This window comes from Rhinolophus sinicus, chromosome 14 (genome assembly GCF_057876585.1).
Source record: "Rhinolophus sinicus isolate RSI-liver-muscle chromosome 14, RSI-T2T, whole genome shotgun sequence".
Lineage (NCBI taxonomy): Eukaryota > Metazoa > Chordata > Mammalia > Chiroptera > Rhinolophidae > Rhinolophus > Rhinolophus sinicus.
In genome coordinates, this window is record NC_142514.1 from 84,216,107 (window position 1) to 84,234,751 (window position 18,645).

An 18,645-nucleotide genomic window follows, 5' to 3' on the forward strand; every position below is an offset into this window, starting at 1 on the left:
GAGTATTTTCCTTCTGTGAAAGCTGTGATTCTAAAAACAATGTTGCAAAACGATATTGTGGAAATCCATGTTCTAAATATAGTTAGTCTACATACCAAAATTAGAATCATTCCAAATTGCCCACCTAGGCAATTTAAAAAGCTGAAATTTCTGTGACCAGGAAATACAAGGTATTTTCATTAAAGTCCTGGAATTAATGACATTTGGTCATGATCTCTCACTCTTTTAATATGCTGCTTAATTCTGAATCTTAATATTTTATTAGAATTGCGTCATCAATGTTGTAAATGAGACTAATCTATAGTTTTCTCTTTAGAGTCAGGTTTAATTTATGTTCCCCCCCCCCCCCCCCAATTAATGTCATGTTGGCTTTATACAGAATAATTAGAAGCTCTTCTTATTTGGATTTATCTTTTCCTTAAGTGTTTGGTGGAATGTAAATAACTATAAAACTGTTGTTGACACTTTGGGGAAGCAGCTCTTTGTCAATTTTTTATATTCAGTATTTTTTTCCTATGGCAATTAGTCCTTTTAGATATTTTTTTTCTGCTTCTGGTTCCTTTTTATAACTTTTTTTTCATTTTGACCTACTTTTATATTTCTAATACAATTAAAAAAATAATTGCAGTGCTAATCAATACCTCCTGTAATTCTTTTAATTTCTCCATCACATAGCTTATTTTGCTTTTTGACACTTTTTTCTAATTTCATCTTAATTATGTTTGCTAATCATTTTATATTTTTCCCAATTAACTAGGTCTTAGATGTATTTATCAGTCTCCATGTTTCTGTGTATTAATTCACTTTTTGTTCCTTTTATCATTATCAGTTTCTTCTGCTTTCCTTTTGATCGTTCTGTTATTTTCTGTACATTCTGTTAGTTGCTTCATTCATTTATTTTCATTTTTTCTTGTTTCTTAGTACAGATGTTCCTCGACTTATGATGGGGTTACCTTCCAATAAACCCATCATTAATTGAAAATATCATAAATTGAAAGTGCATTTAATATACCTAACCTACCGAACATCATAGCTTAGCCTAACCTACTTAAATGTGCTCAAAACACTTACATTAGCCTATAGCTGGACAAAATCATCAAACACCATGAATACACTGTAAGAGTATCGTTAGTTTAGCCTCATGATCGTGTAGCTGATTGGCAGTTGCAGCTCGCTGCCTCATCACGAGAGAGTATCATATGGCATATTGCTAGCCAGGGAAAGGATCAAAATTCCAAGTGTGGTTTCTATTGAATGCGTATCGCTTTTGCACCATCATAAAGTCTAAATATCATAAGTTAAGCCATAGTAAGTCCGGGACTGTCTGTATAAGTATTTAAGTTTGAATTTGCACTGAGCACTGCTTTCGTTGTATCCCGTAGCTTTTGATACATAGTGTTTTGTTAACATTTTCTATTGTTATCTTCTAGAAATTCTGCCATTTTCGTTTTTATTTCCATTTTGAAGTTATTTAAAAGAGAGGTTCTTTTCAAATTTTCAGCTTTCAGGGGGAGGAGGTTCTATATTTGTTAACCGTTCATAGTTTAATTACAGTGGAGTCAAAAAATGTTATGTACACTATTTCACTTTGGGACACATACTGATGTTTTCTTTGTGGCCCAGTATGTGGTTAATTTTGGTTGAATACACAAAAAACAGGTATATTCTCTGTAGTTAGGGAATAGTGTGGTATATATGAAAAAGATGTACCATGTTTATTATGTTACTAAAAATCTATAATCTTACTTAATTTTGTTCACTAGATCTGCCATAGGTTTTGGTAGCCCATGCTGCATAACAAAGAAACTCAAAATCTCATTGATTTAAACAATAAATCTTATTACCTGCTCATGGTGCATGAGAACAGCAGATCGGTTGCTGTTCACCTGGAATCTGCTTGGTTCTGCTCTGTCCAGCTCCACAGGTCTTTTTCTCTCAGATGTGGGGTGAAGGAGTAGCCACCCCTAGCATCATGCTGTTCCCATGTATGGGGCTGGAACCAGGGCCACAAGTGAGGGACTTGCCTTGCCTGCAAAATTTAAGAGGACTCCAAAAAACACAGTGATCAAGATAAATAATATTCTAATTCAATATTTTTAAAAATCAAAATGAATACAAAAATCCATGATGGACAAAACATCAAAATTTAAAAAGAAAAACAGTATCTGACCCTGCACTTGCGTGACGCTGCCTCCCCCACCTCACGCTGAGCCCAGTCCTGGAAGGAACAAGAAAGGCAGGGCCAAACCATGCAGGTCCATTGGAAGTTCGTGCTCAGATATGGTCCATGTCACATCGACTCACATTTCTTTGGTCAAAGCAGAAATGGTCAAACCCAAAGTGAATAAGATAAAAACATATATACCGCCTACAGGGAAGGATGGCAAAGGTGGGTGAGTAGAAACAAAAAATAATTTGAATAAATAATGCACTTTAATACAAGCTGACTGAGGTCAGACTCCCACAAATGATGTATTTCTGCCTATTTCTCTATTTGTAGTTTGGGCTTTACGACTTTTGAGTGTATATTTTTGGTACACAGATATTCAAGTATGTTAGATTTAATTATGGTTTTATTTTTTTAATTAAAAATGTCAATTTGTATTACAGAATGTTTTTACAATTTAATTTAATCTTGCCTAATGTTAAGGTCATGACTTTAGAAGAAATATCAACTTTTGTTTTGTTTGTATTTGCCAAGCGTATCTTTGTCCATTCTTTGTCAACCTTTCTGAATCATTTTGTTTCAGGGATTCTCTGTTGAGTTTTACTTTATGATGCACTGTGAGATTCTTATCGCAATAGAAGAATTTAAACTATTTCTACTTGTTGATATAATAGGTATACAGTATTACTTATATCAAATTTATATTATTCTTTCTATTTTTTTTGCTTCTTTTTAAAAGGTATTTCATTGGTGTGGTTTGTGTTGCCTTTGCTTGGCCCTCATAATTTGAAAGGGTTGTTTCTGCTTTTTTTTTATCGTAATCTCTATCATTATAACTGGTATAAACTTCGTCCTCCAAACAGAGTAGCTATTGATCCACTCTAAGCAGTCCTAAACTATACACTTCTCTGTCTTCACACCTTTTCTTCCTCCTCTTCCCATCAGATTATAGTAGATTATGTATTTTTTTTCACCCTTTACCTCTACTACTAAACTACGTGGGTCTAATCCTACTTTGGTTGCTTTACCAGATGTGAACATTAGGCAAATTACTTAACCTCACTTATCTTCAGTTTCCTCATCTATAAAATGGGAAATATATATGTTTAATATATATTATTCATTTATGTATGATATTTTTAAAATGGAGTCTGGAGCTATAAATGCTCAATAAATGCAAACTTTTATTATTGTTTCACTTAAATATTAATAAATTTAAAAAAATATATGGGAATGTCAACCTTCTAAAGAATATTTCTCCTAAAGAACAAACAAAATGGACTTGTGAAGGACTCTCTTAATAGGCAAGCATCTACCTCTATTTTCCCACTTTTTTTTTAATGTAATACATTCACGTGGCTGAAAACTCTTCTTGAAATGTGTTCAGTGAAAAGTCCCCCTACACCCCTGTTCCCCAACCACTTAGTGCTCCTCAGGCAACCAACATTATTAGCTTTTCTTGGATTTTTCCTGAATTTTAGCCACTTAAAATATCTTTTTAACCCAAGCTATGAAAGATGAAGAAATCATCACATTTAAACTACTTCCCCTTTCCCCTTTCCCTCCCAACTGCTGTCAGTTACACAATATTATTTCATCATCGACATTAAGAATGCTCACGGAAACTTTTGTTGTTGCTTTTTTTTATAGTCGAACAAAAATTTAAGCAAGTAGAAAGTTAAGAAGTCAGGGCTCAGTTCAGGATAAGGTGGAGTAAACGAACTTCATCCAGTGTCTCCTATGAAATGTAGCTACTGAACACAGCATGCAGGGAGGAGTTTGGAAAGTAAAGAGGAGCAGGTGCATTGGGGAAGCAGATGAGAGTATAAAGTGTGATCAAACAGGCCATTAGTTTCTTGTGTCTTTTCCTCTGTGTCCCCTGGGGGGACAGCATAGAGCATGGACATGGACATAGGTGACAACAGAGAGAGCTCCAGGAGAAGTCCTCTTGTTAGGGCTTCAGGAGAAGTAAAAAGGTTTCCCTATACCCAGAGAGAGTGGGGAGAATCACCCGCTTTCTTTTTCTTTCCTTTGTGTTCATTCCCTAAGGTGCTGTAGCCTTGGCAGCTGCAATGGCATTCCATAGGGGACTGCAGGAGGTTGAAACTTGGAGAAAATTTCTTCTCTGCTTGAAAGAGCTGTGGTCCCACAAGGGTGGGACAAACCCTGCCACGGACACCAAGCCTAATGCCGCTTGACTCCAGATCCCTAAAAACTAACTGCTGCTCTCCTAAACAGCCTTCTTGTGTTTGTAACACTTCTGAGTCTCAAAACTCACAAAGGCTATGGAAGAAAACCTGCTGGTTGAGTGAGTTTTGTGGCAGAGACTTTAACTGTTCACCAAAGTCTCTTCTTCCCTTCCTCCTGGGCACCCAACTAGATACATTTCCCAGACTCCATGGTAGTGAAGCATGGCCATGCAATGTGCCCAGCTGTGCACCACTCCCAAGCCTGATGTATAAAAACCGCTCACAACTGTTCCTTCATACTTTCACTTTTCTGGTGAAAAGTGGGATGGTGTTACCCAAGTATCCTTGAAAGCCACATGTTAAAGATTTCAAAGCGGCCATCAGCCCAGGTTCTTTGTAAGGATGCGTGGAACCCAGCACAGAGCACCCCAGTGATCTGTAACCCACTTTGAACTTTCTCAGTGTTGAGCTATTGTATTTTGAAACTTTGGTTTCAGCAGTTTAGCCAACCTGATTAATATTTCAATGCTGCTCTGATAGGAATACGTTATTTTGATTGATGTTTCCAGTGATCCTATTTCCTGGAAGTCTATTGGTGAATTCAATTTAATAATCAGATTTAGGTGATCCAAACTTTCTATCAGACCCAAACAATACAAGTAAGTCTCAATTTACCCACAAAACGCTGCTGTCCAAGAAAAAGTCTTGCAGCTAGCAGAGGTCATTTCCTGGAGAACTCACCCAGACCACCTTCCTTCACCCATTTTGTCTCATTTTTTTTATGTCACATGCAGAATGAATGTTACCCTATAACTCTACTCCATCTTAAAGTTCTGTCCACTTAAGTTACATGACCAATCTTTCATAGATTGAATTCAGCTGGAAATTGTTTTTTGCATTTAAAAAATAAAATTCTGAATGTACACTTTTCCAATGGCCATTTTTGATACCATCTTAGCTAATATAACTTTTTCCAGTTCATAGAGTACATATCTGGGGTAACTGGAAATATAATGAGAACATCTGGCCCATTGAAAAAATATGAAATTGGACCCAAGTTTACAATTTTCATCATTTTTCTTTTATTATATTAATCACGTGTATTAAGAAATAGAAGACATTGTTTCTACCCTTAAAGAACTTAACATCAGTTTAAGGGAGAATAGAATACATATTAGAAACAATAAGTCAACAGGTAACAAACACCCTGGAACTGAATACATACTAATATTAGATATCTGAAACATATATATATATATCATATGTATAAATGATTATGTATTTCATATATGTACATATATGATATATGGATAATTCATGTATCATTATATACACATATGATATAATATTATATTATGTATTATGTGTAATATGTTTAATATATGCATTATATATGTAAAATATATCATATATTACATAATATATGTGTGTACTCAGTAAATACATTATATATAATATAAGTGTGTTCTCAGTTACATATATATATGTTTCATAAATGCTAAGGGAATTATAAAAATAAGATTGGGTGAACCAAGGCCTTCCTCATAACCAAGGTCATGTGACCCAAATCCAAGTTTGAGAAATGGTTGTACCAACTAGGGCACTCAGCTGCCTCTCTTAGTTTCTCCACCTTGTCTGATGACCAAAGAAATGGAATACGTACAGTTTTTAAAATCCAACGAACAGATGCTGATTGAGCAAGACACTGAGTTGGACAATGGTGTAATAGATGTCATCTCTTAGAATTAGGCCAAGGATTCTGTGAAACCAACAAGTTGCACAACAAAATGCAACTTCCTCTCTGCAAACAGGGAGCATTTCTTGCTTCTCCAAGGGAGACTCTTCTTTTATTTTGACCTCCTTATATTTGTTCTGGATTTCCAAGCTCAAATAAAATACAGTTTAGTATTTTACTGTGAAATATGATGCACATAGTACAGTAGAAGGATAAATAAAGAATTTAATTTACTCCTAGGTGAAGATCAGGAAGTGAAAAAATCTTGGTACATATGTAATGAGAGGCCCATTTAAAAATATCTCATTTCAAACAAAGTAACTTTTTGGTAATGATCTTTTTTTTCCCTGTCTGGAATCTCTGGGAAAATTACTTAAAGTAGGGACAAATTAAAAGAAGATCTTTCTGCCTTTTGCTTTTCCTCCTTCCTTTCTGAATTTCTGAACATAATATAAGTAGATTATTCAGCACTTTGAAATCATTGTTTATTCCTTTCTATTTTTTGTAAGTCTTTGAAAAATAAAGCCTTTTATCCTCGTGCATACTGAGGTCTAAGATATGGGGAGGAATATATAAATCTATGTATTTAAATTTACTTACTTTGAAATTGCTTAGTGGGCGTCAATTGGAAGAACACCACTGAAAATTTCATCATTGTATCAGTGAGTAGCCAGTTAGAGCTAACCATTAAGTATCTGGGGAAGAATTGATACATAATACATAATGAAAAGAAATTAAAATTAATGAAAATAAAGTTATGTCAAAAAGTTTGCCTGGTTTGAAGTCATCAAGCATTTATACCAACAAGATTAATATTTTATTTGAACTCAGTATGTTTTCCTCCGTATTTGGGCACTTAAGATGAACTTTGATAAATATTTGGCACACTTTTTAAAAATGCCCTCAGTGGTGCTAATGTTTATAATTTGAGGGTGGATTTGGTGTTTGGAAATAGTCAGAAGTTGTTTGTTGTCATGCCAGTGAAGTGAACAGCCTGGGAAAATATTTCTTTTCATCGAAAATGAGGTGTGCCATACATAGGTGGTGAAACCTTTGTCTGCATAGTTTGGGACTACCTGGTTTGGAAGAAAATTTTTAAAGTTTTTGAAGTAATGGCAGTGTTATTAGAATAAGAATCTAACCTTTCAGAGTGTCTTTTCTGAAGCATATTAATTTGGAACTATAAATGATAGTAAATCATTAAAGTATATAGTCTATTACTTTATAGTCACATCTCTTGAAATCTTTCATTTGCATTAGATTTGGTCTTTCATGAAGATATATATCATCTCCAAATTGTTTAGTCTGTCCCTCTCCCTGGAGATTTTATTTATTTTCTGTGTTTAAATATGCACACATAAGTCGTATTGAGAAAGAACATTTACTTCATTATATGTATGGTTTTTCTAGGATTACTTTTTCTTTTCCTCCACATCAAATTGTTCAAAGAATAATATAATATATGACAAGATGTAACTCAGCTCTCCCTGAGGGGTAGACACCGTGTTAAGCATTTTTCATGTCATATGGCTAACCCTGCCTATGAGGAAAGTGTTAGTATCCTCGCTTTAAGGATGAGGTAACTGAGTGTGTTAGTTTGCTAGGGCTGCCATAACAGTACCACAAACTGGGTGGTTTAACACAACAAAATGTATTTTCTCACAGTCCTGGAGACTAGAAGTCCAAAATCAATGTGTCAGTGGGGTCATATTCTCTTAAGCTTCTAGGGGAGAATCAGTTCTGTGGCTTTCTCTTGGCCTCTAGTGTTGCCAAGTAATCCTTGGCTTGCCTTGGCTTACAGCTGCCTAAATCCAGTCCTTGCCTCCTCTTAATATGCTGATCTTCCTTATATGTGTGTCTTTCTGTGTCCTCTCCTCTTTTTATAAGAAATTCATTCATAATTTATTAAGAGCCCTCCCTGCTGCAGTATAACCTCCTCTTCACTAGTTAAATCTGCAATGACCTTATTTTCAAATAAGCTCACATTCAGGGAGTCTGGGAAGGATGTGAATTTGGGGGGGGATATTATTCAATCCAGTACATGGAGACTTAGGTGAACTTCTGCATGTTAAATAGCCCAGTCTGGGTGGCTCCAGTATTTAGGGAGAGGGTCCATCAGAGCCTGTCCTAACTGATACATTATTCTGCCCATGTTCATTGCCCAGCCCCTCATCGCTTCTTATCTATGTGATCTTGTTTCTGGTCCCAGATCACTGTTGAAGCTCTGCTCCCAAAGGTCCTCATCCTCTTCACCATTTAGCTTCTTCCAGCACTGATGACATCCTTCTCATTAACCACTCTGCTCCCTTAATTCTCAGGCAAGACCGCCTGTGTCTCACGTTATGGGCCACGTGTTCCCTCTTGCATCAGCTCATCTTACTTATCATATGCCCTAAATGTGGGTGCTTTCCAGCTCACATTTCTCTTCCTTTCACATTCCTTCTTTTAGAAATCTCCCTCATTCTCCTGGCATCAGCTGTAACTTCTATGCCACTGAGTGCTAAATCTGTCAGTCTACTTCTCCATGCTGTTCTCTTCCCGAAGCCCCAGTCACATACCTCCCAACTTGTTTTAGGCAAGAGGTTCAACTATCATCTCTACCTAAGCTTGCTCAAGATCAGACACTTTCTTCCTTGAATAGCTCTTATCCATCCTCCCTCTTTGTAATGACACTGCCCAAGTCCAAGTCCTCATTGCCTCATGGAAGGGTTACTACAGCAATGGCCTAGTTAGCTTGCCAGGCTCCGGCCTCCACCCTTCCAGGATACCTTCCATAACCTTGCCCAACTAATCTCCCCAAACCCAATTTTCATCCCTTTATTCCTCTGCTCAGTGATTCGCTATGTTTTCATGTTTAAATACTCTGACTTCTTTTTACTAACCATGCTCACCCAGTATTAGTCTCCATGGCTTCCAACATGCACTTATATTCTAGCAAGACTAATTGCTTCTCTGCAAAACTGAGTATACTCTCATCACCATACTTTGGTTTATAATGTTCACTTAGCCATTTATCCTTTCAAATCCCATCTCTTCCTTCAGGCCCCAAATCAAATCCCATATCTCTAAAAAGGTCTCTCTGACCATTTCAGCTTCAGTTCATTTCAGTAGAGTCCCAAGAAAGAAATGACAGAAAAGTTGTCAGAAATGCAAGATGTTCTCTGTGTGTGTGTTCTCTGTTCTTAGCTTCCGTGTTTACATTTGTTCCGTTTCTTCTCAATCTCAGAACTTCTGAAAATCAACACACACATCACTCTGCACTGTCCTGTTTTATTACTGCCACTTTATATCTCCTCCCAACTGTTTTACAAGGCAAGGGAGGGCAAAGGCCATGTCTCATCTTTTTTTTTTCTATAACACCTAATACTTATTGAATAATTTTTGCTTGATTCACTTAATTTAATGAAGTTTCACAATTGTTTGAGAGTGGATTTCTTACAGAAGTGCAGAGAAACCAAGTTTCCAAAACCTAATATGTTATGCAAATTGGTTTTCTAAGCTAAAAATATTTCACCCTAGGTAAACAGAATCTGCAATATGATTGTAAAGGTAATTTTCTCAATCATATGTGGAAAAATTAATTATCAGGACATTTTAGGATTGTGTTAACTGTCTGCTATCTGTGGTGTTCAAGACAGAACTACACAAACCAATAAAAATTATATTGGTTATACTGGAAAAATTTTATTTAGCAGTATGAGTGTATGTCATTCCTTTTGCCTTAGTCACTAAAAATATGTCATGTAAATTCATGCTTACCCCAAAGCAAATTTCTGAAAACAGAAGTCATTGACATGCAAAAGCCAAAAAAATTCAAGTGTTTTATTCTCACAGTATTAAAATTATTGACTGCACTGGAAACAATAGTAAGGCAAATAAAACTTGATTTCCTTTCCAAATACAACACAAAGAGATTAGAATTAAACACTAATCTGAAGGTATCACCGAATATCAAATTGTATGCATTTTCTGATAATATACTCTCTCAACTCAGGAAAATATACTTAAAATTTAACATTAGAGCCTCAAAAGAGTAGAGATAATCTGGATAACTCTACATTCAATACCTTAGTGCAAGTTTACAGCTGACATTGACCCTTAGATTGAGGGTCTAAAATAGAGAAGGGCTCTCTTCCATAGGCGAAGCCAAAGAATATACAGATCTGAAGAGGAAGGTTGTTTGCAGGAGAAAACCTCCCACAAGCCATATTCATTTTTGTGTTTTGTACCTCTTTAACAGAAACTTGATTTGACAAAAATATGTTAGGAGTTGAGCATTATAATGATCAAGAGGTTTCACAGAATTCAAAGGCTGGGATTCAGCTGGAGTTCTGGAAGGAAGTGAAACCAGCAATTAACAACTGACAGACTCCAGGAAGCTCTGTTGGTCCATATGTGAGTCTCCCTTGTTCAGTTCCTTTTGTCTTGTTTCTTTCTGAAAACTTCCTTTCTCTAGTCTTCAGTCCACAAACTGGGCTATAATTGCAGGCCTCATGAAGAGGCACACTTAACTCTTGGTCTTGACTGAGTGAGAGTATAATTGGGCCATTCGGTTCATGTTGTGAGAACTTTAACAATCAATGATGGCCAGGGAACAGATTACCTCCTGTTAATTTGACTTCCTGGAGACTGTTTCTGTGGTTTTTCTTGTAACCGTTTACTTAAACATCATTTTGAAATGCTCAGTTTTGTGACCAAATTTTATCAGGGGCAAGAGAAGAATTAAGCATACAAAATACATTTAAAGTAACAGTAGAAGACAAAAATAAATTTGTTCCATGATTATTTCCCTGAGTCATGCTTGTTCAACAGTAAAGTTACATTTTGGATAGGGAATTGTGAAATGGGCAATTTCCATAGAAGAAGAGTTATTATGAATTTGACAGATATTCTAGAAATAGATGTCTACTGGAAGTGAAATTTGAATAGAGCTTGCTGCTAAAATTTATGTCTTCAGGAAATGCGATCACAAATGTCATGAAAATATGTTAAAATGAAAGCTAATATTGTCATATTACATGCAAACAAAAAAATAAAATCTCAAGGAGTATCGAAAAAAAGAAAATTACATACAAAATAATACTAGGTTAAAAATGAATTATACAATTTTTATGACGTCAACTACACAAGATTTAAAAGACCACCCCAAAATGTCAATTTTGGTGATTTTTGGGTTGTATGATCATCGGTGATTTTTGTTTACTTTATACTTTAATGTTGAAGTATAAATGAAAATTGTTACTTTTATAATTTTAAAAGTTTATTTTTATAAAAACAAGAATACCTCTGCAGTAGGAATATTACCATAATAGTGGAACGATGCTTTGATTATCTGATACTACATTACTAACGTATAAATCTTAAATAACACAGGTTGCTGTATTGGACAAAATCAGTGCTGAAGACCATCCAGGTTCCTTTTAGATAATCTTTTTCCAGTTGAATATCCAATTGTTCTAGCACCTTTCATTGGAAAGATTTTCCTTTCCCCAAATGTATTGCTTTGGTGCCTTTGTTGGAAATTAATTGGTTGTATTAAGCATAAGTCTAATTCTGGGCTTTCTATTCTGTTCCATTGATATTTGTCAGTCCTTATGCCAGTATCACACTGTCTTGATTAATGTTGCTTCAGTAAATTTTGGGTTCAGGTAGCATAAATTTGTTCTTCTTTTTCAAAATTTCTTGTGTCTTCTAATCCATTAACATGGCATATTTGTCCATTTATTTGAATTTTCCTTAATTTCTGTCAGTAATATTTTATAATTTTTTAGTGTAAAGGTCTTGAGTTTTTTTATTTATTTTTATTTAATTTATGAAAGTATTTTGTGTTTTTCCTAATTGCTCTTGTAAATGGCTTTTTTAAATTTTTATTAGGAGCAAATCAATTGTTTTGTTGCTAGTACATTAAAAAATTGATTTTGGAAATATGGACAGTGTATCCTGCAACATTCAAAAAATTGCTTATTAGTTTTAATAGCTGCTTATAGATTCCCTAGAATTTTCTACATAAACATTATCCTCTTTATTTCATTTTCTTGTCCTATTCTATTGGCGAGGCGCAGGGGTGTCCAAACTTTTTTCAACGTTTTTTACCAAGGGCCATATGCGGTAAAATACACAAACAGCCGGGCCACTTACTCGAGGTGAAGTACATATTGCCTCACCTGGTTTATTTAAATAAACTAAATATAATTTTGGAATTTGCTGCAGGCCAATTAAAAATGGATTGCAGGCCTCAGTTGGCCCGTGGGCTGCAGTTTGGACACCCGTGGCCGTTAGGGTCTCCATTACAATATTAAGATGGGTTATCTTTGCCCTGTACTCAGTCTTAGAGGAAAAACACTTAGTGTTTTACCACTGAGCACTATATTAACTGTAAGGTTTTCATAAATATCCTTTATCATGTGGAGGAAGCTTTCTTCTACTCTTAGTTTGCTTAGAGTTATTTTTTTATATCATGAATGTGTTTTTAATTTTGTCAAGTGTTTTTTATTCATCTATTGAGAAGATCCTATGATTTTGTTCCTTTATTCTGTCAATATGATTAATAATATTGATTGACTTTTGAATGTGAAAACAATCTTGCATTCCTGTGATAAACTCTACTTTTTCATAGTGCATCATTCTTTAAATATATTGCTGGACTCAGTTTGCTGACATTTTGTTAAGGAGTTTTGCATCTATGATCATGAAGAATATTTCTTTGTAATTTTATTTTTTTAAATTGTATATTATTTAGATTAAAATGCATTGTACAAAATTTATTTTTCTAACCTAAATTAATGGCAATCATTTCTGTATTATTCCTATATTTAAAAAATTCCTATTTTTCTAGGTACAAATCAAGACAATGCAGTGGGTATGGTCATGGAGAGAGAACAGTCAAATAGATAATCAATATTCTTGGCCCCGATTCTGTTTTGACCATGGAACAGAAGTGTTCAACGTACACCTGCTGGAAAGCTTATGACTCAGTTAAGGTGTAAATTCAAGAAATGAATGTAGATAACAACAAAATGTGGGTTGCTTTCTATTTAAACTTCAATTTTCTCTTTACACTCACTTCATGGAGACAAAATTTACACTGAAATCTCTGTAAGCTCACAGTTTCTTCTACCCTGTGGAATTTCTTTAACTGCCCATTAGATATTATTAACAGCACTTAAAACACATCCTAGTCAATGGCTAGTCCTGAACTTTATCGTAATATTTTAAAAATATGTTTCTTCTTCCCACACCTCCCCAGCATTTACTTCTTCAAAAACTGGTAGCTAATACCTAATAATTCAATTCATGGCAATAATAATGTTATATTCAAAATGATTTAACTAAATTATCCCCAGAGTGCCACCAACAATGCTCTGTCCTGAAAAGAGAGGTCATCTAAGAATGAAAGTTCAAACAGTGGCCATTTCACAGGTGTTTAATGTTTAATGCATTCAATGGAAAACCCACAGGAAATATTCAGTGATTAAGTGACCCATACACACTTTACAGCTTTTTCTCCAAATATCAAAAATAGGGATAAAACCTATTTTCAAACCTTCTCTTAGATATTTTCAGTGGTTTCTAAAATACTTTTAGGAAGTTCTGGCTTATACGAGTATGTATAGTTTGACACGTGTATCTACTATTATATTAAAATCACATTTTATGTAAATATGTTAAGCAGACTTATGCTACTTGACTTCTGGTCTATTAAAGTATTTTTCAGTTATGCTTGAGATGTTTTCACCCAATTTCATAGCTCCAATTCTCAAACTTCATCAAGGAAGAAGATACAGGACCATCAGCAATGCACAGACGTTAAGAAAAATGTGAAGGGAGATTTGTACATGTGGATGGAAGCTCTATGTCTTTTTTCAGTGTTTTGACTTAATCTTCTGACCAAGAAGGTTGGCAAAGAGTATGCCGGGATTGGATATGTCACATTGGTACCTGTTGGCATGGCTTTGAGTGTGAACTGTTCTATGAATGAGTCTACCAGGTATTAAATACCATAGTATTTAATAACTATGAGGTGCTGTTCTCAGAAAACATCTTTAAGATCCTGAATAATGTGCTTCATTGTTGGAACATTGTAGGACAGAACCAGAAGTGCAGTTTCCAGGCTCTTGGCCTCATGTGGAAAGGTGCTCACTCGGGTAGTAAATGGCCATCAACTGTGGTTGGATGGCCATCAGCTGTAACCAGTGAGCTATTGGCCACTAATATAACTGCTGTGGCTATGCTAGCAGAAAATGGGGGCCTAGCAAGAAGATGGTGGCTGAGCTGGCAAGCGAGGATTGCAGTTAGCACGGCAGATTGCAGCTAGCAAGTGAGGTTGGTTGGCAGAGACAAGTGGACGGTGGGTTGCGGATTGTGTTGCTCCTGCTTCCTGTGTCTCCAACCCAGCTGCCAGTGAGAGTATAGTGGTATGGCTTCCCTACCTATGGCTCCGTGGGTGTTCCTTTTCAGCCTCACCGTGTCCTGCGTTCTTATGTGGGGAGGGGAGCAGAGACCCCGCAGGCCGCTCCGCATGACAAATGTTAAGTATTTCTTTATACTAGTGCTCAGTGGTTAGTTGAGATCCTGGATTGTCTTGCTGAGCCCTGAGGAATTTCCCAGGAAGTTTCATTTAAATATCAATTTTGGTGCCAAATTCATGGCTTTCTCCAATCAAAATTTATGCTAAACATAAATATTTTCCATCTTATCACATAATTTAACTCTGCAGTGAAGCTGCCAGCTACAAAGCAGACATCAGTCGTGTGGCCCTGGAGAATTTTCCCAAGGGTTCTTTTAAAAAAATAAGACACTGTTTTATGGACAACAATGAAATAATTGAAACAAAATCTGTTAATGTGCTACAGAAAACAAAAGCTCAACCAGCTATAAAGTTATTCTAGCTAACATTTAAATCATTATTTAAGCCATCTAAGCATAAAATCAGTTTTTGCAGGGGTTCATAAACATTTCAAAAGCATCACACCATCTTGTACACTGAGAGAGACAAATTTCCTTCCGTTAGTTTGCCTTTTTTTAAATTGTTTTTCAATGATATTGTTGAGTTATAAAGCAGCTGTGATCGACAGAAAAAAGAACAAACATCTTCCATTGCTCCCAAAACCACAGATACTCCCACAGCAGTCACCGCTTTTGACAACTATGTATTTAAGGCAGAGGAAGAACAGAATGTGTAGATAGATATCTTGGGATTTGTTTTCTCTAAAAGTCTAGTTATGACGATTTGCATTTAGGGACAAAGTCTACTAGACATAGTCTAAGTCAGACCACACCAATGCTCCATGTTCTTTCCCCACTTCTTAGTTACTCTAGTGGGAAATTTCACAGCCAAATTTCTGCATCAGGTTCAGAAGGTAGAAAGCCCACATTTCCCTCTGGTCTTGGGATTCATCGATGAACCTCACCAATACTGGAGATTACCTTTCCCTTGCTATGTCTACCATATTATCAGTGATGGTGGAAAAAGGTGAGTCTTTCACTTCCCTGTGTCTTCCCAATGGAGCTCTTGCAGATCTCAAGCAACTGTTGCTGCAATGTTTTCAGATTGATGTATTGACAGCTATTCTCAAAGCACTTTCTCAAAACTGTCTCATCAGAATGTACCCTGCACCCCAGCAGTGTTTGGCATTACCATAAGAAAAGAGACCTTTTGAGATTGTTGTCAGGCTAATTAATGTTCTGCAGACATGTGCTTTGTAAGAATCAAACTTCAAATGAAGACTTTTGGTAAACGTTTTCATTCTCTTCAAAGTTTAAGGATAAAATATCTTCACCTTTTTCTTTACCTTCTTCCTCTGCATTGGAGTTCTGAGTATTGCTGTTGTTTATTTTTGTGTTTGTTCCTGTTCAGAAGTTTCATCACTCTTTTCTATTTGTGTCCTGATTTCATCACTCAATTATTTTTTTCATTTTCAATGTCTACCATGTGAACTGTTCATTCAGATGACTGGTAAAATCAACCATTGCGGGCACAGCATAGTCTCAAAGACTCTCCTATAAGTACTAGTTCTACAAAACATAGAGCTCTCCCAGTCTTTGGTAATAATGTTTACTTAGCTAATTAGGTGTTGTATCTTCTAAGTCAGCTTTCCTACATATCTTCACCCACTTCTGGCTTCTGTCCAGATCTTGCAAGAACCTGAAGATGGTCAGATTGAATTGCATTGCCTTCCATTTCAGTTGGGGGCTGTCATAAAGTATGACAGTATAGCCCACCTGCCAGCCAGCCTGCCCTCCCCTCTCTGCCCTCAAATTCAGGGCAACTGCTGGTAGTGGGGAAAGAAAATCAAACTAGGTGGCCAGTTTGACAAGACTACTGTTTTAGTTTTCTTTCTTTGAAATGTCTTTGTACGATTTAGTATGAGGGTCATGCTGGCTTCATAAAACACATTAGGAAGTGTGTCTTCCTCTTTTGTTTGAGTAAGTATTTGTGTAAATTGGTATCTTTTCTCATGTAAATAAGTCCACCAGTGAAACCATCTGACCCTGAGATTGTATCTGAGCAAAGATTTTTGATAACAAATTCAATTTCTTTAATAGATATAGGGATAGTAAATTTTTCTATTTTATCTTTTGTCCATTGTGGTAAGTTGTATTGTAGAATTTATTAGCCAAAAGTTGTTCATATTTTCTGTAGGACCTGTAATATATTCATACATTTTTTTCCTGATATTGGTAATTTCTTTCAATTTTTTCTTGGTAAGTCTAACTAGGGTTTGACAATTTGGTTATCCTTTTAAAAAAACCACCTTTATATGTGTCACTTTTCTCTATCATTTATCTGTTTTCTATTTCATTGATTTCTCTTTATTATTTCCTTCCTCTACATACTATGGATTTGCTTTGCTCTTCTTTCTTTAAGCCTTACTGTAGAACCTTAGGTGATTGCTTTTATTCCTTTATTCTTTCCTTACCTAAGCATTTAAAAGCTTAGCACTGCTTTAGCTATATCTCACAAATTTTGATGTACTATATTTTCATTATAGCTCAGTTTGAAATATTTTCTAATGTGTCTTGTGATTTTTTTTTTCTTTGACCCATGGATTATTGTGTTTAATTTCCAAATGTTTGGATTTTATCCCTCTACATGTCTTGTTATTGGCTTCTAATTTAATTCCATTGTGGGTAGAGAAACATAGTCCATTATTCCAATCATTTTAAATGTATTAATACTTGTTTCACAGCCCAGCACATGGTTTATCTTGGTGAACGTGACATATACACTTAAAAACAATGTTTGTTCTGCAATTGTTGGGTGTAATGTTCTATAGATGTCAATTACATAAAGGAGGTTGACAGTATTATTCAGATTTTTGTCTATTTTTTTCTATCAATTGCTGAGAGAACACTCCAGTTATCATTGTGGATTTGTCTCTTTAATTTTATGTTATCTTTTTATCTAATGTATTTTGAACCTTTTTCATTAAGCACGTACTAATAAGTACTTATGTATGATTCTTGTGTCTTTTTGTGTATTTGTGCTTTTATTGTTCTAATATGTCTCTGCTTATCTTTGGTAATACTCTTTGTCCTTGGCATCTATTATATGTTATATTAATATAGCCACTCTAACTTTCTTAGGTTTATTGTTTGCATAATATATATTTTACTATCATATACTTTCAACTCATCTATATATTTATATTTTAAGTCTATCTCTTGTGAAGAGACTATATTGGGTCTTGCTCTTTCATTTATTTTGAGAATTTCTGGCTTCTAATTGGAATGCATAGTCCATTCATATTTAATCCACTTATTGATATAATTAAGTTTAAACCAACCATGTTACTGGTTGTTTTCCATTGGTCCCATCTGTTTTTTTGTGTGTGTTTGTTTTTTGATTCTCTGTTCCTAATTCCATAATTTTTTAAAAATTTAATTTAATCTTTTTGAGAATTCCCTTTTAATGGGGTTTACCTTTTTAATGATATCATTTTGCATTACCTCAAGTGGTTGCTCTAGGAATCCCAATATACATCCTTAATTTTTCAGTCTACTTAGATTTAATATTGGACCATTTCACATAAAAATCATAACTTTTCAAAGAATATAAATCTTTAAAATCCTTTCCTTTGTTTTTTAGTTGTCACATGTGTTTCATCTAAAAATGTTATAAATCCCACAAAAATGTTATAATTTTTCCTTTAAACAGTCATGCATATTTCTAAAAGAATTAGCAGGAAGACAATGATCTTTTATATTTAACCACATGTTTATCATTCTTGGTATTTCATTCACTTCTGAAGATTTGAGTGTTCCCCCTAGTATTAATTATTGTCACCTGAAGAATTTTGCATTTTTTGTACTGAAAGTGGGTGGATAAAAATCCTCTTAGTTTTCATCTATCTGAGAATGTCTTTATTTTGCCTTCATTCTTGAAGGTTATTTTCATTGCAGTGAGTCAACTTTTTTCTTCTTTCAACATTTTAGAGATGTCATTCCAGTTTTGTTGTGTCTATTGTTTCTGACAAGAAATCATTGTTAATTCATATCATTCCACTTCATGAATGTGGTTAGTCTGTGGTTGCTTTCAAATGTTCCTTTAAACT